Raw genomic sequence first — 15386 nt, 5'->3', positions numbered from 1 at the left:
AATCCAAGGAGACTTAGTGGAAAGAGCAATGTGGGTGAAGATGGCTCATTAAACAAACCAACCAACCAACCAACAAATCACAGAAAACTTACTGTAAATCCTGTAGGTTCCCTTGAGAATGTCCTTACCCAGGAATTATACTCTCACTGTGTGAAACAATGTTGTAGTGGACTTTAAATTCAAAGTTCTTAAAAAAGTAAATCATCAAAACTTGTGAATTTACCTTTAATTACCAAACTGTAATTCTCTGAAAAAGATATTTTGGGTCAAAAAATTTAGAGAGAAAGTGCCCTCCACAATGAAAGAAGGTATTGGATTTACACTTTTCTGTTTGTAATACTTTCCACAATGTCTTTGCACATGAAGCACTGAAACAGAGAAAAACATCTGATTGAATAATTCAAACCAATGATTTCACATTTCTAAGTATCTCACAAAAATAATATCCTTATTAACATGAGATAGTGAACACTTCTCTTATTACATAAGCCAAAAAGTTTGGGATCAGAAAAGAGTTGAGCAAATGGAAAAGGTAAGAAAACTGTTCTTAGAAGCCCCTGCTAAGCGTATTGGCTTCAGCAGTGAAGGGAGGCCAACATTTTTTATATACATTGTCTTAATATTTTTGCTACCTAAAGTGATTTTACAGAGCATATTTGGCCCACTACGATGTAGAACAGATTGAAAGAAAACATGAAAATAAATTCCACATCCAAATGAGGCAACTTGAAAGAGTTTTAAATGAGAAACCATGAAGATGGAGCAGTGGGGGAGGACTTATAGTACTTCAGCTTCACTACACTTGAAGTCAAGAAGCTGTGATTAATTGGAAATCACGCAAGAGCTAAGAGGAGGGCATAGAAGTAGGACATAGAAGCATTGTCCTTTGTAACAGACTGTCATCAAGGTATGGATGATTTAACTCTATTCTCCTCCATACATCTTGTTGAGCAAATGCAAAACCAAGAGAAAGAGAGTCTATTGAATTAATTTTGCAAAGAATAACTTCACTGTTCCTGATATGGTATCTAAGGAGAGGTTTAAGAGAGAAGATAAAAAGTGGAGTATTCTTTGGTTTCCTCTAAGGATCTTGTTACAAAATATGTCTTTGAGGGTAGAAGTGATTGAACCAAAAAGCGGTGGAGTACTTATTTTTGTAGGCACTTTAGACACAAGAAGACTTTCAAGGTAAAAGAAAAAAATGTATAGCCAAATATTTGTGATCACAGCTTCTTGGACCGGTTTTTTTTGGAGACAAAGTATTACATTAGAATTTGTCCTCATTAACATAGATGTTGGGTTTTTGTGGCACCCGAATGCAAGGGGGATGTTTAATAGACTTGCTTGGACATGTAAATAGCATGACAGAAAAAATGGCCAATGATATTTAGTGAATTATTTTGACCAATTACTTTGTCATAACAAAGAAGGAAAAATGTAATTCAAAATCAATTGACTTAAAATTATGAAGAAAGAGTATAAAGAGAAATGAGAGAAAACATTGAGGATTGTTTTCTCTCCATTGGAATAATGGGTTCTTGATCATGTTTCTTCCTTTCTATCTTCACAAGCTATCAAATGTGTCTCAGGACTGGAGAATCCATTTAAGAAAAAGAGAACTCACAGAAGAAAGATAATATTTGCAGCAGATGTCAGTGATTTATATCCTTAGACAGTCTATTTAAATCTGTTCAAAATTCTCCCCTACCCCTAACAGCCCTTTTTGGACAGCTTAGTTTGCTTTTCCCAAGACTGCTTTTCATTAACTGCTTAAAATTTGAGATGTCATATTCATACTCTCTAGAGATTGCTGTTTGGTTGTGATTTTTGTGTGTTTTTGTTGTTTTGTGTTATTTAAATGAATTTCAAAAGATTGTGCAAGTGTGTTACAATTAAATATGTCCACTTAATTGTTCATTGCTCCTGGATCAGATTCACTTCTTCTATCATTCTCAACCAACTCCTTCTCCAAGATTTATTTCAGATTTATCACTTCCTTTATCATATGTGTACATTGAGTACTCTAATTTTATTTGTCCCTTGCTCCATTTTTCATTCATTCTATGTCTTTACTATTATTCCTCTCTGGTTTCAACTTCCTGATAGTCATTCTGCGAAACTGTCTGTTAATACTCTGAAAGGTTTATATACAAAACACGGAGTTTCAATCCTGTATATACTTGAACTGGTGTCAGCTTATATTTAAATAACTCATTCATCTGCAATAACAATTTGAAGACAGGAGATCTAAAGCACCTAAACATGATTTAATTCTCATCCATTTGGACGATTCATCTTTAGTTAACAAGAAAGTTTAAGAATGGCTTAGAATGTATTCCTAACTACAAATTTTTATAAATGGCTTTGTACAATATTTGTGATTATTTTCTTTCACCTGAGATAAAATTTCTACTACCCATAAGTTTTGGAAAAAGAAGAAAACTAAAATTTACTACTATAGAGGAATAAATAAAAATAGAAGACAGATTTTGTGTTTGTCACATCCCTGATGAGTTCCCATATTCAATACATTAAGTCATATTTTTATATGTTAGACATATAGGGAAAACATAAAAAACGCAACTATCTGTGACTTTTTAAAATGTACCTTATTAAATGATGGAATTTATTAGCTAAAGTTTGGGTTTGAAATATGGGATACTGATCTATTTAACACATTTCTGTGAAGCACCTACTGAACAACACAAATGGTTTGTGATACGATTTCTACAATTTAATGAATGGTTGAACCTGTTTGTTAGTAGTGCTGAGTAAATAAATCAAGTCTATTGTAACTTGCTCTCTACACTTGAAAAACTTGTAATGTCACTAAGTATCATCTAAATGTCAAATGTTATTTTGCGAATGTGATTTTAAAAAGTTTATTTGAAAAGCAATACACTTTTAGGAGATTAAATGTAGGTTATCATTGGTTTGAGAATGGCAACATTTTTATACCACAGAAGCAATTTTTACTGAAGTACCAGTGTTTTGAAGCACTGAAAATCTTCTCAATTAATGTTTTTCTGAATTACTTTTGACCTCTAAATAAAGTTTTCCTGGCCTCAGTAGACCAATTATGGATCTATCCTTCCAGGAACTATTTTTTTAACCACTTATACTGGACTGAAGTCTTTCATTAATCATTAGGGGAGGGTTATTAAAAATACTCTTGTGACACTTTGTTATCTCATTCACTCACATGGGCTGGTCATCTGTAAATTGAAAGTTTGAATTACAGTACTTTCTCTCCGATTTTGTGTTCTCATTTTAAGTTGCCTTGCATTTCACAATTGCTTACTGCTAATTCCTGCATCTCAAGGAATTAGGGCCCTGAAATATTATAAGAAATGAGAAATCGAGATGGCTGTTCAATTACTTTCATTTGGCATGTTGCATGGGCCTAGATGAGAAGACTTGCCCCTGTTATCTGATGATGCATGTAACTGGGACCAGGGATCCGAAGACCCAAGGGACCTGCAGAAGTATAATATCTTTTAGAGATCATATCAGCAAACTTTGGGTATAATGAGTAGGAATGCTTCAGAAATATGGGAAAAAACAGTTTGGGACCACGGAGTTAAAACAAAAAAAAAGGCAGCAGAGTAAATCCCTAATAGATTAGAGGAAAACAACATTGTATTTTTTACATGTGAATTCAGTAAACCAAGAACACAGAAGGTAGTACAAGTTTACACTAAAGACATTGCATTGACACTTTTTATATTCTAATCAGCACATACAAATATAAAATATAGAACTATATATAATATAATAAAAAAGGGCACATGTTTTGCATTGTTCTAATGTGGTTATGGTGTCAAAAGCAACTCTGTTTTAAAGTATTATTCCCTTATCTCTACCTCAGTGTTTGGTAGAGTTAGACCTATAGCTTTGTCATTTGTAGATTTATAGCCTAGAGGCAAGAAGAAGCACTGTGATTAAAACATTACCAATTTAAGGCCTAATAACCAGGAGAAACATATGGACTTCTCCTGCAAATATGAAAATATTTGGTGATAGAAAGGCAGTCGTGTAAGTTCCTCCAGGACATTAGGTAATCATGCAAAGGGACAAATTTTCCACCTTCTTTGCGTTAGCTACTTTTGAAATGGTAGGTATAATAAACAATTATATTTTGATAAAATACCTTCTAGTCTGAACATTTCTGTCTGAAGTTTTCATCTCTCTATGATTCTTTGTAACTAATATTAGTTTTGTTCGAGTAAGACAATCTATGCTGTCAGGGTAAGATGTAATGGTTAGTCTGTTCCTAAATGGAAGAAGGGTAAAGGGTAGATACACATTTGTGCCAGTAAGACCTCATTTGGGAAAATTTAAGCTTAAGAACTTTAGAAGTAGCTCTTAAGCAAGGATTACTTTGAATCCATTAGCTCCACAAATCTAACTCAGTTGTATAAATAAGTACTTGAAAAAGCCATCACCTTTGAACCTAGCTAGAAATGCGTCAAAGTATGATCAAATCTAAAATGAAAAAGAATTAAAATAGTCATTGACAAAAAATTGCAAATGTGAGCAATCGACCAAACCATATGATTTTTTCAACTCTACGTAGAAATTTAGGGAAATAAGTTCAATAGCATTGTTAGGAACAATAATATTTCTTGTTACAAATATGCACCCAATGATATAAGCCTGTATAAAGGTTGCATAATTAACTACTTAAATTTAGAGGATACTACATGCTTCAGCAGCATATATACCCAAATTACAATACAGAGATTAACATGGCACTTGCATGAGGATGATATGAAAATTTGTGAAATATTCCATATTTTTTATTCTTCAGATGCAAGAAAAGAAAAACAGTAAGTAAAAAGTTGATTACAAAACTACAAGTAACAATACACGTAAATCATAGAATTTAATGTTAGTTTGACATCACTGTATTAAATCTTCACCTTAGAAAGGTCTTCACATAGCATAACCTTTACAAAACATTTAAAATTAGACAACGTTTTCATTTTATCTCAAAGAAATAAAATACTATAAGGACCTAGGGAAAAAAGGGAATTTTTCAACTGTTTCAATATTGAATGCAATCTGAAAGGACACATTTATTAATGTACCTATATTATAAAATGATGTAGAATTCAAAGTATTATATAGAATATAGAATATTATATAGAATATATAGAATATAGAATATTTTAAAATATACTTTTTTCAGACAAGCACCAGAAATATCTTTAGTTTCTGTACTACTTATTTCAACAGATAAGTTAAAAATATTTCTGATTAAAAAAAAATCACAAACTCTGTAGAAATCATTATAGATATATACAAGCAACTCTTGAATATATTTTGGCATCAAAATCAGGCAATTCCCGTGGAAGAGTACCATGGAACCCATGAATTTTTACAGTAAGTTATTGTTATTACTTTGTATTGTGAAAATATTTTGTATGGACACAAAGGATGAGCTGGCATTTTTTAAATTTCAGAAACTAAAGCAAACCATTACGACTTAGGAGAACAATTTGTATAGCCTTCCACAACTTGAAAAAGGTAGTGATACATACTTAGTCTTTTGACAATATCAAATGCCATTTCTTCCAAGTTGTTCTTCAGACCTGGTTTTATATAATGGTTCAAGAGAAGGAGATCCAGAGTATCTTTGGTATCTCTGTTCCCAGCAGCAAATGCAAAGGAAGCAAGAGGCTTTTTGCTTGGGCATTCTTATCTGCATCATGATGAAGTCATAAAGAAGACTCTCTGGTATTATTCCACTTAAAAGCACTGTGCATGGGTGTCCAGCCATCCACACTTACTGTAGGAATATCTGCCGCTTGTGCCACCAACTCACGGACAATGTGTAAATGTACATTGTAGGCTTCCCGATGAAGAGGGGTATGCTCATCGTCATCCCTAGTATTCACATGAGTGGCCTTTTTGGAAAGTGTTCTCTGCTCTGTAGTAAGTAGATTATTTTCAGCAGCCCAAAGAAGAAATTTGCTTGGATCCTTTTCCAATTTTTTCATGCAATTGATACCATTCCTCACTTTTTCATCTTGTTCCTCGTCTTCATCAGAATTGTCGAACCAGACACGTTGAGTACCAGTGAGAATGAGGTGTCCATGTTTTTACAATAGTTCAAGTTGGTTGAACTGGTCAGAAAAATCCGGTGAATTTTCTGCATCTGTTTTATTTTAACCATGATTTATTTTCTCTTTTTCCATTTTTACTAATCTAAATTATTCTAACTGGACAGTAGAGAGAGCAGAGGAAAGATGTTCCTTTGTATTCAAAGGTACAGACTGAAAATGAGGACCAGTGGTGTCTTCATGTGCAGCTTATTCTAGGAATGATAAAATATGAAATAATGTCTTCTATTTAAATGGTTTGAGAAATGGCAGAGCAGAAAGTGAAATGATGAAACCAAAAATGTTAAAGAAAATTAAATTAGGATAATTATGGAGCAATCATATTATCTATGAGAACCATGAAAGAGAGAGAGGAAGAGACACAGAGATGTGCAATGACCTAGCTAGCCACAAAATCCATGCCTCTGATCAAGTTATAGAGCAAACAATTTTATTTTAAAAAAGATGTAAATAGAATTTACGTATTTACTTGAAGTTAGTAAATACATTTTTAGTAGCCTACACAAAGACACATAGCTTTGACCAAATCACAGGCAAGATTCTAAATCCTTGATAATTCTAATAATAGATAATTTGAATCACACTTTTATGTCGAATGAAGGAATAGGTCTAGACTAGGAAAGCAGCTAGAAAAGGCAGGCCAATTGTATCTGTGACAAAACTTTGTGGAAAATGGTATTGAGGTTTCTTTACTGGTGATCCACTTGCACTGGAAGCGTGAATCTTAACTATTGCGTGCTGATTCTGAATTATTGTTTTGATCATTATATACTCCAAGAAGAAAAGGTGAGATTTAATTGATAGCAAAGGACTGCGAATACATTTCAACTTCTCATTAAGCAACTTCAATCATCAAAGTCACATGAAGACATTAGATAGGCCTATAGTTTTAGATGAAAACAAGAGTCTTTAAACAAACAAATAATTTAAGTAGTCATACAAAGGACTTCTATTTTACTACAGCATTATAAATTTTTTCTAATGTTGGGTAACAATAAATAGAAAGCTCTTAAAGCTCATATGTTCAATAGTGAGTTCTTTTATACTATATCATGGTATTTTGTTATGTATGGTCTTAAGAAAAATTTAAATTCCAAACTTTTATTTCTGACTGGACAATATCTCTGAACATCTTGCTTCTATACTCTGTTTTAAATTGCTAACTAAGTATGTGCATTAGATAAGTATAGAGGACAAAGTAGAAGCCACACCAGTGGTCCATATATTTAATACAAGCTATATCAGAAAGAGGAAATCTGAGGATTGTGGTTTGAAACCAGACCAAGCAAAAAAAAAAAAGTCCATTAGATTCTGATTTAAAAGTAACCAGCAAAAACTAGAAATGGATCTGTGTTACAAGCAGTACAATGCTAGCCTTGAGGAAACTAAAACAAAAAAAAAGAAATTCAAGGACAGAAGCAGGCCCTGAGTTCAAGTGCTAGTATTAGCACCAAACAAATGAATTAATTAATTAGTGAATTAATTAATTAAAAATAAATTAAGTATTCACATGTGGAGAGGCAGGTAAAATGTAACACCCATGGTTACTGGATTGTTTATTTTGTAATAAGGCAAATTATCATTTGTACTAATCAGTGATATTTTATTTGAACTTTTTGTACAATAAAACCTGAATTTAGCATGCATGAATTTGTGAGTGTACATGTGTACACACGTGGTATGTGTATATGTGTGCATATGCTGTTCCATTGTTGCTTGCCAATGTGGACAGGGTGAAGCTGAAGAAAGATAACTATGTTCCAATGTTTTTATTTATCAGTGTTCTGTCATATCATTTCAGTGGAACCACTCTTCTGTACACAATATTTGTCAAATAAAAACATCATCATAATCAAAGCATTTACAACATTAAGTTAGATAAAAAAGACTGCTTTCAGCTCTTATTAGATGTTAAATAAGAAGATACAGACATAATTAGGTAGTAAATTATTGTTGTAAGATGACTGTCAGTACAAAGTATGTATTTGACCTCTTAAATTGGTTATACTTTTAAGATATACTCATGGAGTGAGTTTGACTGACTTGACCAAACAGATATTATTCTCTCGTTATTTCTGTGAAATTCAAGGTTGATTTCTGTTGAAAATAACTTACTTAATAAGATCATATCTATTGTCACTAAGAGATAATCAACCCCATATTTATTATGTTTGAATATCCCATCTTAGTGACTCACAATCAGCCTTGTGTATATGCTTGTTAGATATTCCTTTCAAAAACAAACAAACAAACAAACAAAAAGCATGTGTCATCTCCAGGTTGTGAATGTATTTGAAGTCGTTTTACTTCTTTTTTTGAACTTGAAAAATATTTTAATTTCACTTAATTTATAGTCACTGGTTTATATAAAAGTCATAATGACACTATAGAAATTTTACTAATAGTAATACATAATTTTCTTTCAAGTGAAATTTTATCAATATTGGGTGGCAGTTTTGATACTGTAGGTATCTCAAATAATTCTCTTTAAAAATATTTCAATCAAGTCCAGAGTAACATGAAACTCAAAATGCTAAGACAGACAGTAGTCACAACTGAAAATGATATTCTCTTTCCTTAAAAGTGTTTACGTAAATTTTTCCTAATAAATCCAAGTGAAATACTTTTACCTATAAGACATATATTTTGTACATGCAAAGTTATCTTCACTAATGGCTCCTTTGTGGGAGTAACTATCGCAACTTTAACAAATAAGGCTTTTGGAATATCTTTTCCAATATAAATAACATCCCAGAGGAAGTCTTGTAACTTCTAAAAAGACTTTGAATATTTTAGTATTATTTCATTTCATTGACTATAGAGATAAACACATTTCTGAAATATATATTGTTATGATCTGAAAATGTAAGTTGGTATATAGGCTTTTTAATGCATCATTTTAAGAAAATCCAGTTTTTTTTATTGTGAAAATACTGTACAGAGGGGTTACAATTACATGGACAATATAATGAGTACATTTCTTATCAAGCATCGTAGCCTCCTCCTTTGTTTCCCCTTCCCATCCCTTCCCATCCTCCCCCGGTCCCCCACCCAATCCTTCCCGCACCCCCCACACCAAAGTTGTAAAGTTCGTTTTCGACATAACGACTTGTACATCTCATTGTTGAAATGGGTCCACTTGTATCCCTATTTAAACGATTTGTTTTTCCCCTTCCCCTCCAAAAATTATACCGACATCAAATACAGTGAAAGCAGGGGGTATACTGTGGGGGAGGGATAAAAGACCGACCCCCCCCCAAAAAAGAAAATCCAGTTTTTATGAAACTAAATGTAATAGAATAAAAGACTGTAATGAATTTGGTAAGCTAATTATTATTATAACTTTGTTCTCTACTGAAACAGTCCTTTGAATGTAGATGATGCAGTTAAATTATTTCCTTTGTATCTGTAATTCAGTTAATTTTAGAATCTTTGTAGCTATGATTGATTTGTAGTATAAATAAAGATTTTTAAAAATGATTAGGATTAATCTTGTGTTCTGTACTTTACCCCCCAGAAAATGTGTTATTTTCAAGCGTTAAAACTTTATAATTAATTATTCAGTATTATAAGAAATTTTAAAAAATGCAGTTGTATGGATGTCTTTTTAAAACAATTGCATTCACAAGTTGCGGAGTCTTTAATTCATGCTTAGGTCTTGGTGTCTATGATTTTTAACCTCTGGTTGCTAACGTTAATAATAGGTCGGATTCATTTTTGGGTATATGAAAGGTAAAATATTTATCTGGGGCCATTTTTTATATCAGTCTTGCTTTAATAGAATTTTAAAGTACATTAAGTACATAAAGTAACATTTCTTGCAAAATGTTGGGTATAAAATGCAATCAAAATACTTATAGTGGTAAACAACTTAGGTGAGCTACAATGTGGAAATGATTGGTCCATAAGAACTGCAGTCTGTTTCCATCAAGAATTGGGCAGGTCATTCTTTCAGTAAGACTGTGTTAAATAGAGATGGGGTCTCCAGGCATTGCAGTGTTGAGTCATGGGATAAAATATTATTTCTACTATTTTGAGCTAGAAATAAAGAACGTTATAGTTTAGCAATTCCTTTCAGCAGGGAAGAATAAAGTGATTATGAACTTGGAGTTTTCATATTACTGATACCTATTTTCTAACGAAGAAAAAATGAAATATTCTTAGAGTTTACACAATAATTCTGGGAAATTTTCCTAGAATTAGTAGACTAAGTGTTGGTATTGTAGTCATAAAATAGAATGAAGTTATTTGATACAGTGGGAGATGGGCCACAGGCTAACATTACCATGCGTGCAATGTTGTACTAGTAATTCCAACTCTGAAGACTTCAATATCATCATCTGAGAAATACCAATGGAAGTAGTTCCTCATTATGGGATTATTGTGAGGATTAAATTAGATACCATAGGTAAAGTACGTGGGAAAACAATCAATAGAAGTTGATACATTCTACCTGTTTTTTATCATGTGATGAATTCTAACGTTTTTATTGTAATTTTTATATTGTGTCTCTGTATGATATGCAATGTGATGTAGTGATATTAATTGAATTGGTCAAGTTTCTGTCATTAGGAGGGAAATAGCTCAAAGAACATTTCTGAGGAGGAAACTATTATATTGACTCATGGTTTAAGAGAACACAGTTTAAGATCAGATGTCTCTATTGTTTTTCATTTTAATTTTATTATCTTAAGTAGTTGTACAAAGGAATTTCCATTCAACAAATCAGTTTTTAAGTACAATCTTTACATAACTTTCCCACACCCTTCCAAACCTCACCCCACTTTAATTTTGTTCTAATTTCATACTATCTACATTGAATAATATGCCCTCACCCTCTTCTTCCATAATGCTCTTTATTGCTTCCCTATGATTTCCCCTCACATCCTCCAAGTGATAATTTCCTGGTATTCATTTTGTTGGATTAAAAGTTAAATTTTATAAGAAATTACACCTTTTAACTACTCCTCTGCAAATAGCATGCTTTGGTTAATACTGTTGTGTAAAATTGCATAAAGTTCTAGCTTCCAAATACCGACAGAACATGGGTTTTGTGTGTTTGGATCTGACTTAGTTTACTTAACGTATTTTTAGATCTATCCCTTTTTTGCAAATAATGTAACAGTCTTCATAATGGATGGGTGCAATCCAATTTTGTATATGTGCCACACTTTTTCCAACCATCCCTCCACCAAAAGGCATCTGGGCTATTTCCATAACTTGGCTATGGTGAATAGGGCAGCAGTGAACATGGATTTGAAAGTGATTTTACTGTAACATTTTGGAAGAATTCATCACTATCTTTCTGGCAGCAATCCTCTAGCCAGTTTTCCAGAATAATCATATCGCTCCCTTTATCTCCATCACAACTTTCTGTAATTCCTCAAAAATGCACTGCACCTTACATTTCTCAGTAAGCTAAAACCACACTGAGCCCATATTCTTTCAATACATTTTTATTTATTTATTTATTTATTTTAATTTTTTATTGTGAAAATACCGTACAGAGGGGTTACAATTACATGGGCAAAGTAATGAGTAAATTTTTATCAGGCATTGTAGCCTCCTCCTTTGTTTCCTCTTCGCATCCATTCCCATCTCTTCCTCACCTCCGCCCTGCCCAGCCAAAGTTGTAAAGTTCGTTTTGCAACATTATGGCTTGTACATCTCATTGTTGCATTGGGCCCACCTGTATCCCTATTGAACGGTTTGTTTTTCCCCTCCACAAGTTATATGAACATCAAATACAATGAAAGCAGGGGGAGAGACATACAAAGCAACAAAAAATCATCTTATAAATATGTTAGAAACAATCTCAAGAAAGAAAAAAAAAAACCGTCACACCTGAGGGTTGATAGTGCCTGGGCCCTATCTCTAAGCTTCTGTGCCCAAGGCTAGTTGTCTATCACTTGAACCATTGCTCCACTTCTGGTTTTTTGGATGTAATCGCATGTATTTTCAAGATTGGACTGGCTTTGAAGAGTGGTCTTCAGGTCTCATCATCCCAAGTAGCCAGCTAAGGTTATTTAGCCTCTGAATAGCTAGTTAAAATTCTTCCTGTCCTCTATGCTTCACTGCAGTTTTATTTTTTCCCTGAGGTATTCACAAGCCTAACTCATATAGATATCTAATTGCTTTAAAAAAAAACTGCTACTGCTTGGCACCAGGGGCTCCAATCTCTACTCTTAACTATGTAGGAGGCTTGAGAACAGAACCAACGCCAAAAGTTTAGTGGGCTTCTTCTCAATCTATAGCTGGGTTCATTGGATCAGTTCCACCATCTTGCACTATCTGGAGGCTAAGATTGGAAGGACTGAAGAATCCAGGCCAGCCAAGGTATGAAGCTAGACAAGTTGGTGTGAACTCTGATGTCATTGATGAGGGGAAGGCTAAAAGGACAGATCAGGTGCATGTTCTTGTCAAGGGAACCCCTATACTAAAATTAACCACTGATATGACGCCAGCCTAGCAAGAACAATACCCCAAGTTGAAATCCCCACAATTTCCCACAACCAAAATAAGTATATATATTAACATCCAAAAAGTTAATACAATCTGTTCGTTGCTCTAATGGTATCTTTATCTGATTTTCATATGATGTGACAGAATAGATTCCTCACTAAATTTAAGATATTTTAAAAAACACCTAGAAAATTCTTTCTCTCTTATTAAGTGTAAACGAATGGCAAATTGCCCCATTTCTTACATATTTGAATACTACTGTAAATTCACCTTATGATTATTATAATTAGTAAGATATTCTGATTTATTACTTTACTTTGTAACAGTTTTTAATTTTTTTTCTTCTTTTCTGAAGTTGAAGCATTTAAATAATATCATCAAATCATATTCTCTGGGTACATACGCCAGTTATTTACAAAGTATTTTACCAATGGCTTCAATGAATTCTTAATTGTTATGTTATTTCGTTTATTTTTAATTTCAATTTAATTTTATTGTAAAAGTAATGTGCAGAGGATTTACAATGAAATAAGTATGATAATGAGTACATTTCTTATGGAAGGAACATTGTAATCCCCTCCATCGATTTTTACTTATATATATTTGGCGTATTGTGTTTTCAAAATGTGAAAAATATGACTGACTATCAAATATATAGAAAATTAACCCTCAAAAATCAATGGCTTTTCTGTATGCCAAAAATGAGGAAAGTGTGACTGAAATTAGGAGAGCAACTCCATTTGTAATAGCCCCACAAAAAATAAAATACCTAGGAATTAACTTAACCAAAGAAGAGAAGGACCTCTATGATGAAAACTTTAAAATCTTGAAAAAGGAAATCAAAACAGAACTTAGAAAATGGCAAAGCCTTCCATGCTCCTGGATTGGAAAGATTAACATCGTGAAAATGGCAATACTTCCCAAGGCTATCTACAAATTCAATGCAATACCTATCAAAATTTCAACCTCATTCTTCAAGGAAATAGAAGAGGCAATCCAAAAATTCATATGGAACAATAAAAGACCCCGAATAGCAAAAACGCTCCTCAATGGAAAGAACACTGCTGAGGAATATCAATACCAAATTTCAAACTCTACTATAAAACCATAGTAATCAAAACAGCTTGGTACTGGCATAAGAACATACCTCAGGACCAATGGAATAGAATTGAAAATCAAGAAATGAACCTACAGACCTATAGCCATCTAATCTTCGATAAGGGAGCTAAAACAATAGAATAGAAGAAAGACAGCCTCTTCAGTAAATGGTGCTGGCAAAATTGGTTAACTGCTTGTAGAAAACTAAAGCTAGATCCTTATATATCACCCTGCACCAGAATCAACTCCAAATGGATCAAAGACCTCGAAATCAAAGCAGACACTCTGAAAACATTACAGGATGGAATAGGAGAAACCCTAGGTCTCCTTGGCACAGGCCGAAAATTTCTGAATAGAGACCTGGAAGCACAACAAATCAAAGAAAGGTTGGACAAATGGTATTGCATGAAGTTGCAGAGTTTCTGCATGGCAAAGATCATAGCTAGCAAGATCAATAGAAAGCCCACGGATTGAGAGAAGATCTTCATTAGCCATACAACAGACAAGGGTCTCATATCTAAAATATTCTTGGAACTCAAATAATTAATTCCCTCAACAACAAATCCTCAAAGAAACAACTGCCCAATAAATAAGTGGGCTAAAGACTTGAAGAGAAACTTCTCTGAAGAAGAAAAAGGATGGCCAATAGACACAAGAAGAAATGCTCAACCTCCCTAGCCATAAAAGAAATGCAAATCAAAACAACATTGAGATACCACCTCACCCCAGTTAGAATGGCTATAATCAAGAACTCTAACAACAACAGATGCTGGAGGGGAGGTGGACAGAAGGGAACTATACTTCATTGTTGGTGGGAATGTAAACTTGTTCAACCACTTTGGAAAGCAGTATGGAGGTTCCTGAAAAGACTTCACATAGAGCTCCCCTATGACCCAGCAATCCCACTTTTGGGCATTTACCCAAATGTTTACAAACAAGACCACACTAAAGCTACCAGCACAGCTATGTTTATTGTAGCATTATTTACCATAGCTAAGATATGGAACCAACCCAGATGCCCCTCAGTACATGAATGGATCAAGAAAATGTGGTATATATACTCAATGGAATTCTATCCCTCCATCAGAAAGAATGACATTGCCCCATTTGTTAGGAAATGGAAAATCTTGGAAAAAATTATATTAAGTGAAGTTAGCCAGGCCCAAAGAAACATAGGTCCCATGGTTTCCCTTATTTGCAATATCTATTATATGTATGAGTCAACTGGAAAAGGTCAGATAATGTGATGTTAGGAAAATGAACCCTTAGATATGTATTTTAATGCTTTTTTATTTCACGCACTTGTTTCTAACGCATTTATAACATTATCTCTTTGTTGCTTTGTATGTCCCTCCCCCACAGTATAACCCCTGCTTTCACTATATTTTATGTTAGTATAACTTGTGGGGGAGATGGGGAAAAACAAGTCATTTAAGGATATAGGTGGACCTGTTGCAACAATGAGAAGTACAAGTTGTAATGTCCAAAACGAGCTTTACAATGTTGGTGAAGGGGGCGGCGGGGAGTAAGGGGAAAGATTGGGGGGGGGGGAGGCTGGGAAGGGATGTGAAGAGTAAACAAAGGAGGAGGCTGCAATGCTTGATAAGAAATATACGCATTATCTTGCCCATGTAATTTTAACCCCTCTGTACTGTATGTTCACAAAAATATAAAATTAAATTAAATTTTAAAAAAACATAT

At 33.5% G+C, this 15386-nt stretch overlaps 2 pseudogenes; one reads left to right on the top strand and one right to left on the bottom strand.

The window, feature by feature from the left end:
• The first annotated feature begins 4703 nt into the window (after positions 1-4703).
• On the top strand, positions 4704-4800 carry LOC122116255 (annotated as a pseudogene).
• A 681-nt stretch (positions 4801-5481) lies between these two features.
• Positions 5482-6200, bottom strand: LOC122116227 (annotated as a pseudogene).
• Positions 6201-15386: the final 9186 nt, after the last annotated feature.

Source organism: Dipodomys spectabilis, unplaced genomic scaffold, assembly GCF_019054845.1.
Source record: "Dipodomys spectabilis isolate Male_0828 unplaced genomic scaffold, ASM1905484v1 ptg000129l, whole genome shotgun sequence".
NCBI classification, from domain to species: Eukaryota; Metazoa; Chordata; class Mammalia; order Rodentia; family Heteromyidae; genus Dipodomys; species Dipodomys spectabilis.
This window is presented reverse-complemented; position numbering and strand designations above follow the sequence as displayed.